General features: G+C 39.3%; 1 protein-coding gene across 20 annotated transcripts in view; it reads right to left on the bottom strand.

The window, feature by feature from the left end:
• Positions 1-20,474, bottom strand: part of HDAC9 (histone deacetylase 9) — a 1,063,328-nt gene that overhangs the window by 308,432 nt on the left and 734,422 nt on the right.

Raw genomic sequence — 20,474 nt, 5'->3', positions numbered from 1 at the left:
CTGTATTCAATGCATGTTACATGGCTTTATGTCATTGTGATTTTCTCTGTATGAGTTAATGCTGTAGATACATGTGAGTTATGAATATATAATTTAGTTATAGACCATAGACAGATTTCCCAATTTGGAAAAAAGAATCATTAAGAACTAACTTTAAAATAAGTTCTAAGTAATGATGTGTATATGGTGCTATTTCTGTTTTGCTCTGAAAAATAACTGAAGCATCAATCAGCTGGAAGGAATCTGTCACATCATCAAGCCCTGGGCGTTTGCTTTGATGTCTAGAATGATTTGGCCAAGATCTAGTCCCAGTTAACAATAGTCATAACACTTCTACAAGCATCTAAATCTCTTGCTTTCTTGAGTATCTCCATGTGCAATTCCCTAAGGAAACAGCAGTTAGGGTTGGCACAGTCTCTCCTCTCATGGAACTTACGGAGGAAATGCAAATGTGCAATTCGGACTTTGGGAGTTTTCTGTGGGAAAATGAGCTCTTCCGCATAGGATCTAAAGTGCCTGGGTAAATATACACCTAGATGTTTGTAATGTCCATCCCTTCTATTACTGTACAATTCAAACTAATGCAAAAGGCGCTTGATTAACTATCCTAATTCAAAAAGCAAGCCATCCTATTCTTTCCTGCAAGAACTCTCTTCCTAAAGCTCTACTAATAAGCAAAAAGGTGACAGGAAGTCTCAGAAGGTAAAGCAAAGTTTGAAGAGCCTCCGCAGGCTGTCATCTGGGTTCTCGCTGCATGCATGTGTTCACTCACTTCAGTCCTATCTGACTCTTTACGACCCCACAGACCATAGCCCGCAGGCTCCTCTGACCATGGGATTCCCCAGGCAAGAATACTGGAGTAAGTTGCCATGTCCTCCTCTAGGGGAACTTTCTGACCCAGGGGTCGAACCCGTGTCTCTTATGCCTCCGCCCCCTGGGAAGCCCAGGTTCTCCCTGACCTGAGACCAATCTGAATTTCAATGTTAGCTCTTCTATTCCTTCTTCAAGTTCTAGGTCAAATTCCTGTCTTCCATAAAACAATACCGTCCCCAGGGTTGTATTCTTTCATGGGCTCTTTCCTCTATAAAAAAAATACTGAACATTACCTTTTATGCTAAGATGAGCATACACTGGAATCATTATTATAATATCTATTTTGTCTTCTGATTAAAAACTAACATTTAAAATATTTTGTGGGCCCCTTAGAGTATCATGGGTTCTGGGCACAGTGTCTGCTGTGTCTAACGGACATATTGGCCCCGATCATCCGTGCTTCCAGTCTTTTCTGGGTCACCTGCTCTAGGTGTATCCATGAGGCTTCACATTCAGCAACCATTCACATCCTCTAAAGTCCATGTCAAATCTTAGAGCAAACCTTTTAAACTCACGTGTTATACACACTTTTCCTCTTCACTCTATTTCTCTATTTCCCTGCCATCATCTTTTATGTATTAGGGTTACTGCACGCAGTAACTAGTTATTGAGCTCATACCCTGAGCCAGATGCGTTGCTGGTGTGTTGAGCCTTTTTAATGTTTATCGTCTAGTGAGGAGACAGATACTAAATGTTTCTAAGTATAACGTAATTATAAATATGAACGCTATATGGGAAAAAAAGAGTACCATGAAAATTTTAAAGAAGAATATGATTTAGAGGTTGAGGGAACTTTAAGTAAGTCACATTTAATTTGAGACGTAAAGGATAAACTGAATTGGCCAGATGAATGGGGCCAAGGATCTAGATGTGTTTTGCGGGGGAGGGGGAAAAGAAATCAACCAGAGATTGGATCGAATCCATCTGTGAACTTATTTTCTGCTCCATTTTATGTCTTCTCTTATATTTCTTATATTTAGAAGGCTAAATATGTATTTGTGCATTAAAAATAGTAACACAAACTTGGCAGTTAGAGGCGGCCGTACTATTTTTTCAATAACATAACCATGTTTTAGATCACTGGAGTTACTAAATATTTTATCTCTTAAAGAATAGCTCAATACTCTAAGAGTTCATGTAAATACCACCACCTTTTTTGTTTCTTTCTTCATAAAGCATATTCACTGCTTTACTTGGACTTCACAGGAACCTTTGAGATAATGGAATAATAATTTGATAACTCATAACCATGATACAAATGTTACATCTCAGTATAGAACTTCACAACCAGGCAAGCAAAATCCTAGTTATCCAACCTCTACTATTAGGAAAATGGCAACATAAGTAAGAAACAAACTTGTTCAATAGTATTCATCACATATAAGAGTTCATCCAATATCTATTACGCATGCAGATGGGAAACAGGTTCCATGATGGGGTGAATAGTCAGGAAAGTGAATTAAACATGGCTCATCTTATGGGCTGACATCCCAAATTCAAGTACTTTATCTATGATTAATATATCATAAGGATGTGAGCTTCATCCACTGACTCATGTATTTCCACGTATATGCTGCTACTGCTACTGCTAAGTCGCTTCAGTCGTGTCTGACTCTGTGCGACCCCATAGACGGTAGCCACCAGGCTCCCCTGTCCCCGGGATTCTCCAGGCAAAAACACTGGAATGGGTTGCCATCTCCTTCTCCAATGCATAAAAGTGAAAGTGAAGTTGCTCAGTCATGTCAGATTCTTAGCGACCCCATGGACTGCAGCCCACCAGGCTCCTCCGTCCATGGGATTTTCCAGGCAAGAGTACTGGAGTGCCTTCTCCTAAATTATTCCTGCTGCTGCTAAGTCGCTTCAGTCGTGTCCGACTCTGTGCAACCTCATAGACGGCAGCCCATCAGGCTCCACCATCCCTGGGATTCTCCAGGCAAGAACACTGGAGTGGGTTGCCATTTCCTTCTCCAATACTATACATATATAGTAGGTGTTAATAAATATATGTTGAATAAACACGTGAATAGAAAGGAGATACATAGCTATCCTTAAAATCTCACCATAAGGATAAAACAAGAAAGCATATTATAAGCAATCATAATATAAAAAGCCAAAGAGTGGTTAATGGAAACATAAGAAAATAGAGAACAGACAAAAGAATTATCAAGGTACAATTCTCTGAAGTTACTCAGCAATGGAGCCAAGAGCTGTGGGAAGAGACTGATTTGAGAATTATTTTTTTTCTCTGTACTTTCATATGGTTTCCAAACGTTATGCCTATCACCTATATTAAAACTTCAATTAAGAAAAATGGCAAATGTTAATTTAAAATAAATAGCTGAGCCATTCAAACACTTCATTAGGACAGATTCATAATCACTGGTTCTAAGAGCAGACCTGGGTCAAGTATTTTTGAACCGTCTGTCAAAAAAGGACTATAAAACAGAAACATTTATTCATTTTCAAAACAGTGGACTACAATTATATGCCCTTACAAATAAAGTATAGCTTTTAATGTACAGGACGAATTTTGACAATCCAGTAAGGTACAGATTACTACGGTACATATTAGTGACCAAAGCATCACAAAACAGTAGGCGCTTTGATTTCAGATGCTTCTGGGTGTTACTTCTCACCCAGAGAAAACTTCCCTTCTCCATGAGACCGAAAACTGAGATAGCATTTTCATAGCTAAAATTGAAGTGTTTCATTAAACATTTTTTAATGAGAGATAATTTTGTTCATGGTTATTTTCCATACTTCCAAGTAAGGACAAAAATCCATGTTTTTCTCTTGCATCATCAGAAAAATAAAATGTCTAACAGCTTAAAACAGAGTGCCACTAAAAATTCCATTGATATTAAAATCAATCTTTCATCTACTGAATGCCTCTGGAAAATGTGTCATGCTCAATGAGTGAATAATAAATACGCTCTCATCCCCCTAGAAAGCATTCTTCTTTAAAATATTTTTAAATACACGTATTATTTTCAGACTGTTTCTTATGCATACACAGACTTTTGTTCTTTCAGATGATTTAACTATGAGCTTTTGTTTTGATTGGTTACTTTGCCAAACTGTTATTCAGGGACATTCTCTCAGGCTACCGAGATGTGTAATACAATCTTTTCTCTCTGAAGTATGTAAGGCCACTTTACGTGAGCATCACCTGTCTCCCATCACTGATAAAGGCTTCCAATTTCACAGAAGAGTTATTATGTGCCTGTTTTATAAATTCTTCACTGAAACAGCAAGACATCAATGTCATTAGGGCCTAGGCCTTTGTAAGCTGTAGTAAATAAACACGGCGATCTATTTGCAAAGAGGGTACCTGTAGAGAAGCCTGTATGGCAAGCACGCTGTTCTTGGCTTAGAGTTGAGTCTCTGGGAGTGGCTTGCTAATGGAGATTATGAGGTGATAGAGCCCTGGGTTGAGGAGATTCAAGGTTCTAATTTTTGGTAACAGCAGTGATTTTTAAATTGTGTTTGTGTTTGGTTTATTTTGCTTTCTTGCTGCCACCGCTCAGGGACCTATTTTATGGCTTCTGGGTTTTCACTTTGTTCTGGATGGTTACATTTGCTTCCAGACATACTGCTCTTTGTTTGCTATAATCAATATCATCATGCCATTTTAGAAAAGCAAATACAAAAATCATATATTACAGTGTTTAATCTTTGAAATGATCAAAATTATTTGAGTTGGTTTAATAAAAGATATGACCTAAAAACAAAAGAAAAAGATTATGGGAAAATAATTTTTAAAAATATTAAAATTCTGTTTCTAAAGACTTTTCTTTAAAGCCTATATGTTATTCCTTGTTTGGCATGATGAGAAAATTCAATTTTCTTTCTGGTTTTCAGTGCTTTGAATTTTAAGTCTTGCTTTTACAGAAAATTAGAATCATAAATATCCCTAGAGCTTATCTTGTAAGATGCCAAGGGCAAGTGGGAATTTACATGTTCTAAAGTCTTTGTATTATTCAGCATGGGTGTAGAAATACTGGTTAACTTTAGACTTTAAAAACTAAACATGCATGTTAATAATTTAAAAGTAGCTATTAAATAAATAGAAATAATATGCATAACTTTAAAGTAGACAAACATTTTTGAGAAAGGGACAAAACCAAGAAGCAATCAGTCTAAAAACAAGTGGAGGAAAAAAATGAAGCACTGAAAAGGCTGTACAAATATAATTCACAAAATAAGATGCTAGAAATAAATTTCCACACATCACTAAATGCAGTTGATGTGAATACTCAATTTACCAATTATTAATAAAACATGAAGACAGCCAAACTGGATTCCAAAAATAGAAAGGCTAAATTCTCTGGCAGACCAAGATCAAATTAAAAGATTCTATGAAGTCATAGGGGCTTCCCTAGTAGTTCAATTGGTAAAGAATCTGCCTGCAATGCAGGAGACCTGGGTTTGATTCCTGGGTCAGGGAGATCCACTGGTGAAAGGATAGGCTACCCACTCAGTATTCTTGGGCTTCCCTGGTGGCTCAGCTGGTAAAGAATTTGCCTGCAATGTGGCGGACCTGGGTTCGATCACTAGGTGGGGAAGATCCCCTAGAGAAGGGAAAGGCTACCCACTCAAGTATTCTGGCCTGGAGAATTCCATGGACTGGTCCATGGAGTCACAAAGACATGAGAAAATAATAACAATAACAACAAAAAGTAGTAAAAGCCTTGAGCCACCATGTTAGAACCAGACAAAATAGATGTTTATGGGGAAAATACTAGAGATCATATAAGGGTGTAAAAAATAATACAAAAGGTCAATTAACCAAAAAATAATTCTAAACTAGTAACATGGATCCAAACATAAAAAGTATAAATTGGCAAAAGTGTAAAGAAAAATCAACATCATGGAAGATTATAGCAAACGTGTAGCAAAATGAGAGGGGTGTCCTTGCTGAAATGGTGCAATACTGAATTGTGAAATGTTGAAATCTGCAGCCAGTAAACATACATTCTTTCAAGCACACATGCAAAATTGACCAATACAATAAAGCAGGTGTCAACAAACTTAAAAGTATTAATATTTACAATGGAATAATATTCAGCTTTTAGAGGAAAGAAATTCTGACATATACTATAACATGGATAAACCTTGAATACACCATGCAAAGGGAAATAAGCCAGTTACATAGGACAAACACACTTTCAGTTTCGCTTATACAATACACTAGAGTAATTAAATCCATACAGACAGAAAGCAGGATAGTTGTTGCCAGGAGCTTGGAAGAAGAGAGTTACTATTTAACGGGTACAGTTTCAATTTGGGAAGATGAAAACATTCTAGGATTCTAGAGGTGGCTGGTGATGATGGCTGAACAACCATGTGAACTTACTTGATGCCACTGAATCTTACACTAAAAAATGATTAAATGGTGAGTAATTTATTATATTTTACTGAAAAAAAGAGGAATTAATATTATTCAGATCATATATGTTGACCATATTAGTCAGAGATGTAAACTAGGTAGATGAAAAGATACACTATGTTCTGTGATAAAATCACTATCATAAACATAACAGTTCTTCCCAAATGAATTTACAATTTCTGGTATGTTTCAGATGATCCTAAATTTTGCATACAAGAATAAAGGCAGAGAAAAGCCAGCAAATTTTGAAAATAAATAAGTTGGGGAGACAGACTTAGCCAGCTGTCTATACATACTAAAAGCTAAATTATTAAGACTTTTGCACAAGAACAGATTAATGGAACAGAATAGAGAGCCTATAATATAGAGACTCATGATATACAACAGAGATGATCTACAGAGTAACAGGCAAACAAAGAATGTCAATCAATAAATAATGTTGGGGACACAGTTTACCCATTAATGGAACAATGAATTTAGATAATTACCTAACACTACATGCAAAGAACTAAAAGTGGATTAAAAATTGAAATGCAAGATGCACAATTTTTAAAGTTTTTTGAAAAAAGATGGAGAATACCATTCTAAACTTTTAGGAGGAAAGAAATTCAAATACCTCTGTTTTTCATGAGCCAGAAAAACACAAGCCAGAAATTGGATAAAAATCTTTGCAAAACATAGAATAAAGCAATGTTTAACATCTACATTATGTATACAACAATAACCATTTTATGCTCATCAGACTGATCAGAAATTTAAAACTCTAATGATAACATCAGTGAAAATACAGAGCAAGAGAAAACTCACAGACTGCTTGTAGACAAATAAATTGTTATAAACACCTTAAAGAACAATGGGCTAATATTCAGTAACAGTGAAGATGGACCACAAACCTACAGTATAATTGGTGAGTGAAAAAGCAAAAAATGTATATGAAGTCAATTATGTAAGTTTAAAAACATACAAATTAATATATATTGTTTAAATAAATGTAACTATAATAAAAATATAAAGAAATGCACAGGAAAAACAAAAAGCAAATTCAGAAAAGAAATGGGAGGAGGATGAAACAGGGAGGAGATAGAACTTTATACATATATTATTTCCACTTATCTCTGAAACTGGGTGTTCATTATTATAATCTTCATTATTTTCCCTGTATTAATAATATATCAAAAATAAACTTAAAATGCTTAATAAATGGGCACATATAAAACACCAATATTATTAAAACATAAAATTGTTTTTTATTGGAAAGACTAAGATATTTTAGGGAAGGAACAAAGATTTATTGGAAAATACAAAGAAGTGAGGAAAAAAAGAAATAAAAAGTAAAACTAGATGAGAAAATAAATATGAAAAATATGGTTTTTTACTAAGTATACCAATTTACTTCTAGATCACATATTTATAAACTATCAATTAATTTGTACTATAGTGCACTGACAATATTAATATAAAATGTGTACATTTTAAGTATATTTTATCTTTAGAATTTCAATGTATTATCATTAAATTCACCTCAATGAGAAAACTGACACTGAAAGGACTGAGAAATTAGTCCTTTTACACGCGAAATAATGTAAACTGGAAACTTGAGATGACAATTCTGGAACAGAAGAAGAAACAAAATTTAAATAGGCAAACAAAGAAACTATAGAAACATAAAGACACTTAAAAACAATTATTTCTAACTACTGATAATACAATTGATTTACTGTTATTTTCTTATTTGGGCTAATTTGTATTTTCCAAATTTTTATCTTTATTTTTAAAGTTATTTTGAAATGTTATGCTTTACTTTGATATCAACATTTTAAGTGGTCAAATATGCTACAGGGATAAGAAAGGATATTAATTTGGATTTGGAAAAAAATCCAAGCAAGCTACCTGTGAGCAGAAACCTGCCTGCACTTTCACACTCTTAGTCCCAAACCTTAGAGCCCAGCACACAGGGCTCACTAAATGTTGAGAATATATATCATATAACCACTTCTAGTCTAAGATTAGAAGGAAAATCTGACTCTCTAAGTCATTTGACTGAGCAAATAGATCAGTTTAATCACTCAGTCGTGTCTGATTCTTTGTGATCCCATGAATTGCAGCACGCCAGGCCTCCCTGTCCATCACCAACTCCCGGAGTTTACCCAAACTCATGTCCATCGAGTCGGTGATGCCATCCAAATCTATTTTTTTTTTCAATGTAATTTTTTTTTATTCTTCACATTGCATCAGAATACACTTTGGTAAACCCAAATCCCAGAGAAGGCAATGGCACCCTACTCCAGTACTCTTGCCTGGAAAATCCCATGGATGGAGGAGCCTAGGCTGCAGTCCATGGGGTCACTAAAAGTCAAGATACGACTGAGCGACTTCACTTTCACTTTTCACTCTCATGCAATGGAGAAGGAAATGGCAACCCACTCCAGTGTTCTTGCCTGGAGAATCCCAGGGACCGGGGAGCCTGGTGGGCTGCCGTCTATGGGGTCGCACAGAGTCAGACAAGACTGAAGTGACTTAGCAGCAAACCCAAATCCATCAAGAACTCTAGGTCACTAAGATTTTTCTCAAGTGTTTTGTTTTTAACTCACTAGTAAGATAACCATTTTATCCTATCAGAATCATAGTTAGAACAGGGTGATTGAGATGAAGTTTCAGAGAAAAATCTACTCTCCTGGGGATGTTATTGAGTATGTACAAACAATTCAATATTACCTTGGGGCTTGAAGTAGGGGTGAGCTACTGGCTGATGACATTTGGCTAAAAACTGGTATATTGCAGAACAGAACCCAAATATGGTACCTGAGAACAGTGATCTCCGAAGTTTGGAGTAAACATGAATCCAGCGAGTGAAGAAGATTTTACTCATATTTAATTTTTAAATAAAAACACAAGAAAGCAAACTAGATATAATAATATTGGATAAATGGATAGACTGTAGCATTTACACCTAGTCCCTGCATCAAGGATCATATAGCACAAACTGTCTCACATATCCAAAGGCAGGGAGGAGAGTCTAATTTCAAACTTTAATACACAGTTATAGTAATCAAAGTAGTATGCATAGGGATAGACATCTAGAATTGGAATTGAATTGAAAATCCTGAAATAAACTCTTATATTTATGGTCAACTGATTTTCACCAAGGGTGCCAAGAAAACTCAAAAGGGAAAGTAGAATCTTTCAACAAATGGGGCTGGGACAACTATGAATCTACTAGCAAAAGAATGCATCTGAACCCCTTCCTCACACCAAACACAGAATGCCCAAATGGTTCACAGGATATAAGAGCTTAATCTATAAAATTATTAGAGGAAATACAGAAGTAAATCTTCTTAGATATAAGAAGTGATCCTCCCCAAAACAGATATATTCATAAGTAAAAACTGTTGTGCTTCAACGGACACCAGTTGTCCAACAAAAATTTATACATGTTGATATCAGCACCATTCACAACAGCCCAAAGAAATAACCCAAACACCAATCAAGTGAAGAATGGATAAATAAAATGTGGCATATCTATGCAATGAAATTCTATCCAGCCATAAAAAAAGGCTTTTGTTTTCCTTTGTTTTTCTCTCATTCACAAAATCACAACCATATTTGCTGTTTTTAAGGGCAAACTTGGTATTAAATGCAAGCTCATAAAATACAAATACCTTAAAAAGGATAGTCTCCCAGAATACATTTTTTAAATTAAGTCTTTAAAAAAAAAAGACAAGCCTATGTATTACGGCGGAGTTGTAGATCAAACAAGGGCAAAGTGGCCAGCAGCTCCCCACAGAGAACACCTCAAGGCCAAAGCAGGCCACTGTCCTCCAGGAGCTCCACTGAGAATAACTGGTCTGCTGGTGGTTAAAATGTGTCCTATAGAAAAGCCTGTTATAAAATGTTAAAGCCAAACCCTTAACATACAACAGACCTTAGGGAGAAGCGGATGTGAGTCCTCGGTCTGGAGAACTTGGTGAATCAGTAGAGAAAAGAGGGCGCGGACACAAGTCTCCAGAAGCATTTGAAATGAGTTGGGCAAGAGCCTCTAACCTACCTGCAGGCCACTGGGGCGATCAGGAAGAAGCGAAGAGCGCCTCATCCCGGCCAGGCCCCACAGCCAGGTGGGCAGTCTGTTCTGGAAGCATGCGGACACAAGTTTTTCAAGGAGTCCAAAAGCCAGGCAGCAGGCCTGGACTTCCATCAGAGGCTGGAGAGAGGCACAGGAGCCAGCGGGGCAGGAGGGATGCCGCCAAACTTCTGCCTCCCTTTCCAGGATGTAACAGGTCTTTCCAAAATGGAGCACACTTGTGGACTTTTCTAAAAAGTTAAAACATTGGGTGACCTACGGACACTGGGAGAAGAATACAAACGTCTCCTGCCTGGAAAATACAAATTGAGAAGCCTTGACTCTTGCTGCAAGCCTGGGGTGGAGGAGGCTGGTTGTGAAGGAGGCCAGACCTCAGAGCAGAAGCCCGGAGTAGAAAGGAGGAGGCCGCCGCAGAGAGGAGCCGCCTGGAGAGAAACTGGGGGGCCCGGCCGCCGACCGGGACCCTGGGCCAGGGGCAGGGGGATGCGGCCACTGCCTCCCAGGGTGACTCAGGCTGCACGGCAGTGTGTAAGCAGCACCCAGACATAGTCCTTGAAGGAGCTTCAGGCCGGGCTACGCTGCGAAAAGCTAAGCGGAGGCCCCCACGCGGACGCCCCGCCAGCAGGCCAGACGTATGCGGCCTCGGGCGGCTGGTCCCGCAGCTTCACCTGCTTTTCAGAGGCAGGAAAGGACTCACACCTGGGTCTCTAGCTTAATCATCAAATGCTGGCTTCTTCCCGTGGCCAAGCTTCCTGACACGGCGGTTCGCTGCATCTTGCTAAAAGATACAGTACTTCTCGGGCTGTTAGCCCTGTGCTGCTTCCATCTTCGGAGCCCTTCTTCCAAAATCCTGCGTTTCTCTCCGCAGAGTCTGTCATACAGTTGCGAGGCATGCAAAAACTCCGCCTGGTCTCCATGCGCCTTGTTGCCCCACCTTCCAGCCCTCTTACCTCGCGGACGCCACCTGCCGAGCGCCCCTTCGCCGCCGCTAAAGTGCGCGGGACGCATCGCACCGCACCTGTGACCTTTTGCCGCCTTGTTCCCCGACTTAGTCCCTTGAAGGTTTCACTAGTGAGGTTAAATTCCCCGTCCTTCCTATCCTTCTGCTGCTGCTGCTGGTGGTGGTTTAGTCGCTAAGTCATGTCCGACCCTTGCAACCCCACAGACAGATCCTCCAGGCAAGAATACTGGAGTGGGGTGCCATTTCCTTCTCTCCTTCTTCTGCTAGGCCTTTGTTAATGACCAGCTTTCGGCGTCTCAGATTTGTCCAGACGCGCCCCAAACAGGTGCACTCGCTTTGGATTAAGCAGGCACCACCCCCGTCTCCAGATGCCTCCTTGTCTGAGTCCTTGTACGAAAGGTACAGGAAGAACTGCAGGCTCCGTCGACCTTATGCTGGATGGCACGGAAGTAATGTGCCTGCTGATATGGATGGGCTGCCGGACGGTGGGATAAAACCGGAGCTGGTGCTGCTGTGACTGCGCACGTCCCCGACCTGGGCTCCCAGCAGGCCTTTCGCAGCCTGCGCGGCAGCTGGGAGTAATTTTCCTTCAGGATCCTCTTGCTAGCGAGCTCTGCCCAGCCACCAATACACGTTGGTGGTTGGCAACGGGGAGGCAAAAGTGGTCAAAAGGCATAAACTTCCAGGTATAATATAAATAAGTCCTGGGGATATAATTACTATATGGCATGGTGACTACAGTTAATGATACTGTATTGCCTAATGAAGGAAAAAAAAAAAAAGTACTGTGATCACTCACCTAGAGCCAGACATCCTGGAAAGTGAAGTCAAGTGGGCCTTAGAAAGCATCACTATGAACAAAGCTAGTGGAGGTGATGGAATTCCAGTTGAGATATTTCAAATCCTGAAAGATGATGCTGTGAAAGTGCTGCACTCAATATGCCAGCAAATTTGGAAAACTCAGCAGTGGCTACAGGACTGGAAAAAGTCAGTTTTCATTCCAATCCCAAAGAAAGGGAATGCCAAAGAATGCTCACACTACTGCACAATTGCACCCATCTCACAGGCTAGCAAAGTAATGCCCAAAATCCTCCAAGCCAGGCTTCAGCAATACGTGAACTGTGAACTTCCAGATGTTCAAGCTGGTTTTAGGAAAGGCAGATGAATCCAGAGATCATATTGACAACATCCGCTGGATCATCAAAAAAGCAAGAGAGTTCCAGAAAAACATCTATTTCTGCTTTATTGACTATGCCAAAGCCTTTGACTGTGTGGATCACAATCAAACTGTGGAAAATTCTGAAAGAGATGGGAATAGCAGACCACCTGACCTGCCTCTTGAGAAACCTATATGCAGGTCAGGAAGCAACAGTTAGAACTGGACATGGAACAACAGACTGCTTCCAAATAGGAAAAGGAGTGCGTCAAGGCTGTATGTTGTCACCCTGCTTATTTAACTTCTATGCAGAGTACATTATGAGAAACGCTGGACTGGAAGAAGCACAAGCTGGAATCAAGATTGCCAGGAGAAACATCAATAACCTCAGATATGCAGATGACACCACCCTTATGGCAGAAAAAGAAGAGGAACTAAAGAGCCTCTTGATGAAAGTGAAAGAGGAGAATGAAAAAGTTGGCTTAAAGCTCAGCATCCAGAAAACGAAGATCATGGCATCCGGTCCCATCACTTCATGGCAAATAGATGGGGAAACAGTGGAAACAGTGTCAGACTTCATTGTTTTGGGCTCCAAGATCACTGCAGATGGTGACTGCAGCCATGAAATTAAAAGACGCTTACTCCTTGGAAGGAAACTTATGACCAACCTAGATAGCATATTCAAAAGCAGAGACATTACTTTGCCAACAAAGGTCCGTCTAGTCAAGGCTATGGCTTTTCCATTGGTCATGTATGGATGTGAGAGTTGGACTGTGAAGAAAGCTGAGTGCCGAAGAACTGATGCTTTTGAACTGTGGTGTTGGAGAAGACTCTTGAGAGTCCCTTGGACTGCAAGGAGATCCAACCAGTCCATCCTAACGGAGATCAGTCCTGGGTGTTCTGGAAGGACTGATGCTGAGGCTGAAACTCCAATACTTTGGCCACCTCTTGCGAAGAGTTGACTCACTGGAAAAGACCCTGATGCTGGGAGGGATTGGGGGCAGGAGGAGAAGGGGATGACAGAGGATGAGATGGCTGGATAGCATCACCAATTCAATGCACATGAGTTTAGGTGAACTCCGGGAGTTGGTGATGGACAGGGAGGCCTGGCTTGCTGTGATTCATGGGGTCGCAAAGAGTTGGACATGACTGAGCAGTCGTCATTGAACTGCACTGATGCATGCTGCAGCATGGATGCACCTTGAAAACATTATGCTAAGTGAAAGAAGACAGTCACAGAAGACCACGTATTGTACAATTCCACTTGTGTAAGTGCCCAGAATAGACAAATTTATGGAGAGAGTAGATTTCTGGGTCCCTAGAGTTGAGGCAGGGGCCAGTGGCAAATTATTGCTAATGGGCACAGAGTATCTTTGCGGGGTGGGGGGTGGTGGGGGGATGATGAAGCTGTTCTAAAATTAACTGTACTGATGGTTGCACAATTGTGTGAAATGAGTCAACCATGTGGTCTGTGAGTTATCTCAATAAAGTTGTTAAAAATAACACTTTTTTCGTCATAGTATAAAACCTTACCTCATAAAATGACATGTATTTACAAATCATGTTTATTTAATTTTTAGTTACACTTTTTTAATTTCTATTTTGTGTATGCCTTGTAATATATAATGCAGTGATGTAGTGGTATATATATATGTATAATTCATTAATATTCTGTATTCATTTGTGTGTGTATATAATTATAAGTACATGCTAAAATATTTTTAATCACTAGTGATAAAAATGTTTATAGACCTATACATACAGGTTGGAAGGTAAAGAGTTCCTTTTTCGTTACTGAAAAATTTGATGAGATATAGGAAGCCTTTAAAAAAATACATGAGACCTTTTATTATCGCCCCTCTCCTGTGACAAGGAGCAGTATTTCTGAAATCTGGTAGGCAGGAGCGGCACACAGTCCAGGAGAAGCTGGATGAATAGGCTGCTGCTGCTACTAAGTCGCATGAGTCGTGTCCGACTCTGTGTGACCCCATAGACGGCAGCCCACCAGGCTCCCCCATCCCTGGGATTCTCCAGGCAAGAACACTGAAGTGGGTTGCCATGTCCTTCTCCAATGCATGAAAGTGAAAAGTGAAATTGAAGTCGCTCAGTCGTGTCCAACTCCTAGCAACCCCATGGACTGCAGCGCACCAGGCTCCTCCGTCCATGGGATTTTCCAGGCAAGAGTACTGGAGTGGAGTGCCATTGCCTTCTCCCGGATTAATAGGTTACTGCTCAGTATTTCTCTACCAACCTTGCTTCCAGTGCTAAGTGGTGGCCCCTGTAGCAGAGGTCAGGCTCGAAGTAGATGAATCACTGTTCCCATGTACTCACTGGTTTCTTCCACTGAAGTCAGACCAATCCCACTCCCTTCTTCTGAGGTTCTTTGTCCAAACAAGAGTCTTTGTCTAGTATGTATTCCACGCCAGCAAACAATGATACAAAAAATCACGAAGGAAAGGTAAAATTTTACATGTTAAATAATATCCTCATTTTCAAACTTGAGTTGATAGATAACAATCTGATTCACAAGGCAGGGCTGAGGGTAGCTAAGTACTGCTACAAAGCTTTCAGCTAATGCATCAGCAGCAGAACCAGGGAGGGGATTTCAAGTGTAACCACACTTTATATACAGGCACAGTAGGAGTGTGTGTGGTGTGTAGTTAACCGTGATTCTGGATCGGGGCTTAAAGGTTTATTCAAATACTGCCATTGACCTGTTGTGAAGTCAAACCTATTTAACACTTTTTATCACCTGCGTAGAATGTTGGTAACAGTGACTACCTGTGTACAGAGTATATAAACAGCTTCAGATGCATCTATAGATATCCTCAGGTAGAAGAATTTCAGCAGAAAATAAATTGCTAATTTGGCTGCATATGCATTCATATCTGTGGAAGGCTGGTTGCTTTAGATATGTTTAAGACCCAGCCACTTTGGAGCAATCTTGGAAAGTAGCCATTGTAAATCAGTGGGGGTTTTACTCCACTACAGAATACAAAAGAAACCACATTTGAATTTTGAAATTAAATAAGTAACTAGTTCATAATGAGTAATCTTTCACAATAAAAAAGTAAACAAGTTGTATTTTTCTTATATTGCTTTCCAGCTTTTATATTTTTACAATCGCCTGTAAAAAAATGCTCAAGAGAGTAGGTTGAAATTATTTTAATTACATAACAGCCCAGAGGAAGATGAAATTGTGCAATGACCTAGACTAGTATCCTCTGTCTGGTTGGCAGCCAGTGAATCAGACAGCATGAACAATAGAGCTCTGCTCTAGAAATAATAGCCTGAAGATAAAGAAAAGGCAGAGGGAGGTTTCTTTTGACCACGATGAATCTCTTGAGAATTTCCTTTATTCCCCCCCTTTTATACTTAGAGTCCAGATATAAAACAAATCTTAAGGAGAGCTGACAAGCAGTATAAATATAGCTACTTAAGACACATGAATTAGACGGATTTATCTTGAATAGGTGTTCTTAGCCTAGAATCTCTGGAAGAATTCTAGCAGAAATAAACCCCTGAAATTGTATGCAAAGCTGTATGAGTATGCGCATGTGTGAATTTTCTGGAGACATGGCCATAGCTTTCATCAAAGAGGTTCTTAATTAAAAAAAAAAAAAAAAGTAGCGAATCACAGCTCTAAGAAAAAAAAATATAGTAAGTGCCAAAATAATATCTTACTAATTACAACTTTTAGGTGTCTCTATTAATAAACCAGTTTCAACACTATGTTCTGAATGGATTTTTTTTAAACCCTTGGATTCAAGCATATCACAAGTTGATTCAAGTGAGTAGGGCAGGCAGAATCAAGTTTTATTTCCTCACCTCTCAGCCCAAGAAAGCATCTTACTGAACTCAACATTAAGAGAATCACCCTATTTCACCACCAGTCTCGAGATTCAATTACTTGTGTGCAAATTACCAAACATGTCAAATCCCAGAAATCGTGTAGCTTTATGTACATTTCAATCTTTCTCCCAAAGCAAGCATGGGTCAAAGGCAAGGTATTCCAATCTCAAATCACTGAACTAGAAGCCAGTTAGCGGCAGTTCCCTGCTAAAATGGTTGGCTAACATTTGGCTAACGAAAAGAGAAGGAGAAGGAATACTCTTTAATGTGTATTCCTTTTGGCATTTAACTACATGCATCCTCTTAAAGCAGAAAATTTTCTGCTTAAAATAGACAAATGTTGAGGGAAGCACACAACTCAGCCCGCATGTAAAAAAAGCCTCTCAAATGGAATAAATACTTGTCACTGTAGGCTACAGTTGAAAATTGCTGTTTCTTTCACAGCCAGACATTTAACAACAATCACAGGGTAAATTTTCTAAGATGAATAAAACACAGTATACCTCCAAATTTGATGTCTAGTTTTTGAAAGAAATGCCTTTGGAAATATTTCCTCAAACCTAAAAACAAATATCACAAAAAGGGCATTGGAATTAAAAGCAAAATTCTTTAACCATTTCTTGATTTTGGTGGAATTTAGGGTCGCAAAGAGTCGGACACGACTGAGCAACTTCACTTCACTTCACTTCACTTCACTTCACTTCAATGAATTAATTAATTCATTCATCCACTGTAATAGAAGTCTACCACCAATAGACTGTTAGGCACTGCGCCAGATATTAGAAGATACAATGGTGAACAAAGCAGATACAGTCACTCCCCTGTGGAGTTTATAGTCTAGTCAGGGAGACAAATAGTCATCCACGTTCTGCACAAAGAAATCAAAAGAACAACAAGGTGAGGCCTATGAAACATGGTGGTTGTTGTTTAGTTGCCAAGTCCTATCTGACTCTTCCAACCCCATGGACTGTAGCCCACCAGGCTCCTCTGTCCATGTGATTTCCCAGGCAAGAATACTGGAGTAGGTCATCATTTCCTTCTCTAGGGGATCTTCCCAACCTAGGGATCGAACCTGCGCCTCCTGCTTGGCTAGTGAAATCTTTACCACTGAGCCACCAGGGAAACCCATGAAATGTAGTGATTGAAAGGGAAAGTCTTAGTCCCTTAGTGATGTCTGGCTCTTTGAGACCCCATGGACTGTAGCTTGCCAGGCTCCTCTGTCTATGGTATTCTCCGGGCAAGAATACTGGAGTGGGTGGCCATTTCCTTCTCCAATAAAATATAGTATAGGGTCCTAATTTAGGAGTTAAGAAAAGTGCCAAGGCAGGAGTATTTGTGCCAAAAGATGAAGGGTGAGAAGGCTTTAAGTGGGCAAAGAGAGGAAGAAGAATGTTCTCCATATGGAGGGGACACCCTGTTCAGAGTGGTCGTGGAGGGCGGGTACCTGGTAAATACTATGGAATAGATACAGGGCAGCATGGCTATTAGTGGGCTTCCCTGGTGGCTCAGACGGTAAAGAATCTGCCTAAAATGCAGGATACCTGGATCTGATCCCAGGGTCGGGGGGATCCCCTGGAGGAGGGCATGGCAACCCCCTCCAATATTCTTGTCTGGAGAATCCCCATGGACAGAGGAGACTCATGGGCTACAGTCCTTGGGGTCGCAAAGAGTCAGACATAATTGAGCAACTAAACACACAAGCACATGGTTATTAGTAATTAGAGGCTGCTGAAGTGGAAGGAGTCCGTAGGGCAAGACCTTGCAGAAAATGCCTTTTATCTAAAAAGGCTGAATCTTAATCCTAAGAGCAATAGCAAGCCAATGAATAGTTATAAGCTCCCAAGGATTTAGGCCTGGAGACTGGGCACTTAGTGGAGTTAGTTGCTAAGAACAGAATCATACTTTGGAATGATAATTCTAGCAGAATAATAACCTGTATTTTATTCAGGATAGATCATTTTTAAGCACCTTCCTTAGCAAAGTAAAGTTCATAAAAAGAGCCTGGGATTCAGAGTAAATGTACAGATTTTATAATGGTGTCCAGCATATATTGAACATTCTGTAACGTTAGGGGTGTGTGTTTGTGTGTGTGTGTGTGTGTGTATGTGTGTGTGTAAGTTGGTCAGTCATGTATGACCATTTGTGACCCCACGGACTGAGGCCCACCAGGCTCCTCTGTCCAGTGGTTTCTCCAAGAAAGAATACTAGAGTGGGCTGCCATTCCCTTCTCCAGGGGAATCTTCCCAACCAGGGATTAACCTGGTCTCCTGTGTTGCAAGCAGATTCTTTACCATCCGAGCCATCCGGGAATCCCCAGTGTTAGCTGTAGCTTACATTAACATGGTTTAATCGGTTTCACCAGAGCATATCAGCAGTATCAGATATTATTTGGGATTAATTCTTGAACCTTATAATGTGAAATTAATAAGTAGGGCAGTGCTTGTTAATAACATTCTAATGGTATATAAGAAGACCTACCTTCTTATATACAAGAAATAACAAATTAGTACTTGGGTACAATGTTCTCATTGCCTGTGTAAGAATTTTCTGTTTATATGACAAATATCATATATTAACACATGTACGTGAAATCTAGAAAAATTGGCACTGAAGAACTTATTTGCAGGGCAGGAATATAGGACTCAGACACAGAAAATAGACTCAGTGGACACAGTCGGGGAAGGAGAGGGTGGGGTGAACTGAGAGAGCAGTCGTGAAATATATACATTATCAAATGCAAAGCAGTAATGGGAAGTTGCTGTATAACACAAGGAGCTCAACCTGGAGCTCTGTGACCACCTAGAGGAGTGGGATGGAGTGGGAGGTGGGAGGGAGGTTCAAGAGGGAGGGGACGTATGTATGCCTATGGCTGATTTATGTTGACGTATGACAGAAACCAACACAACATTGTACATTGTTAGGCAATTATCCTCCGTTTAAAAAAATTTTTTTAAGGATTTTTTTTTTGTTTATATGAGAATGATGATTTTCATAAAATTTAAAAGCAAAATGATAATGCTTCTCAATTCCAAAACGTTTCCCAGTTTTCTTTTTAAGCTAGATCTTCAGTGATTCTCTGTTCCCTGAGACTTTTTTCATTTGTCTCACTTTACTACATTTTAAATGCTAATTATCTGCATTTATCCATTCCTACTTCTATGAATACAAAACAATAGATTCCATTTTAAAATTCAAAAGGGGATACAGCTATAACTATGAGCAAAAGAACCTTAAAACACCTACAAAGAACAAATGGATACTATAAGATTAGACAATGGTTAACAATTTAGTTTAAAATCTTGCCTGTTAATTTGGCTTTAGTTTAACGGAATCAGTTCTACATAGAATCAGCAGAGGCAAAGTATACTGCATTAATATACATTCTTGGCTTACATGAATAAACTCTTTGATTTAAAAGCTTATTTTACCTTTCTGAAAAAATAAAATTATATTATGATTATTCATATTTATACAGGTTGTCCCTGGTGGCTCAGATGGTAAAGAATCTGCCTGCAATGCAGGAGACCAGGGTTCGATCCCTGGGTGGGGAACTTCCCCTGGAGAAGGGAATGGCAACCCACTCCAGTATTCTTGCCTGGAGAATTCCATGGACGGAGGAGCCAGGTGGGATATAGTCCTTTGGGTCACAAAGAGTTGGACATGACTAGAGGACTAACACATATTTATACACATATATTCAAAGTATTGTAATTGCTACTTAAAAACTGTATTTATATTATAAACTTTAAAATATGCAATAAATGTGAGATAGTAAATGCAGTTATAGTTAATTATCACCAAATTTATTATATTTGATTTATGTCAATTAAGCTGCAATACCCAATGTTTACCAGTGTTATTTTTCATCAGCTTGGTTCTTCAGCCAAAAAATTAATGATATTACTATTTGTTCACAACATTAAAACAGTTTTCATTATTATTAGATGGTAAATTTATTATTAGTTGTACCTGAAGGTTTAAAATCCTGCTTTTAGTAAATATAATAGTATCTATTTTTAAATGGACAAAGAAAGAGGCATCATTTTAAATTTGCAGAATAGGTAAATATGGCATTCTGCAATAGCTCCATGGACTATTACCCTTTTCTGAAATGATTCCCCCTGCCATAATCTAGTCTTTCTCTAGAACATGGGTTTTGAAGTAA

This window comes from Ovis aries, chromosome 4 (assembly GCF_016772045.2).
Source record: "Ovis aries strain OAR_USU_Benz2616 breed Rambouillet chromosome 4, ARS-UI_Ramb_v3.0, whole genome shotgun sequence".
Taxonomy (NCBI): domain Eukaryota; kingdom Metazoa; phylum Chordata; class Mammalia; order Artiodactyla; family Bovidae; genus Ovis; species Ovis aries.
This window is presented reverse-complemented; position numbering and strand designations above follow the sequence as displayed.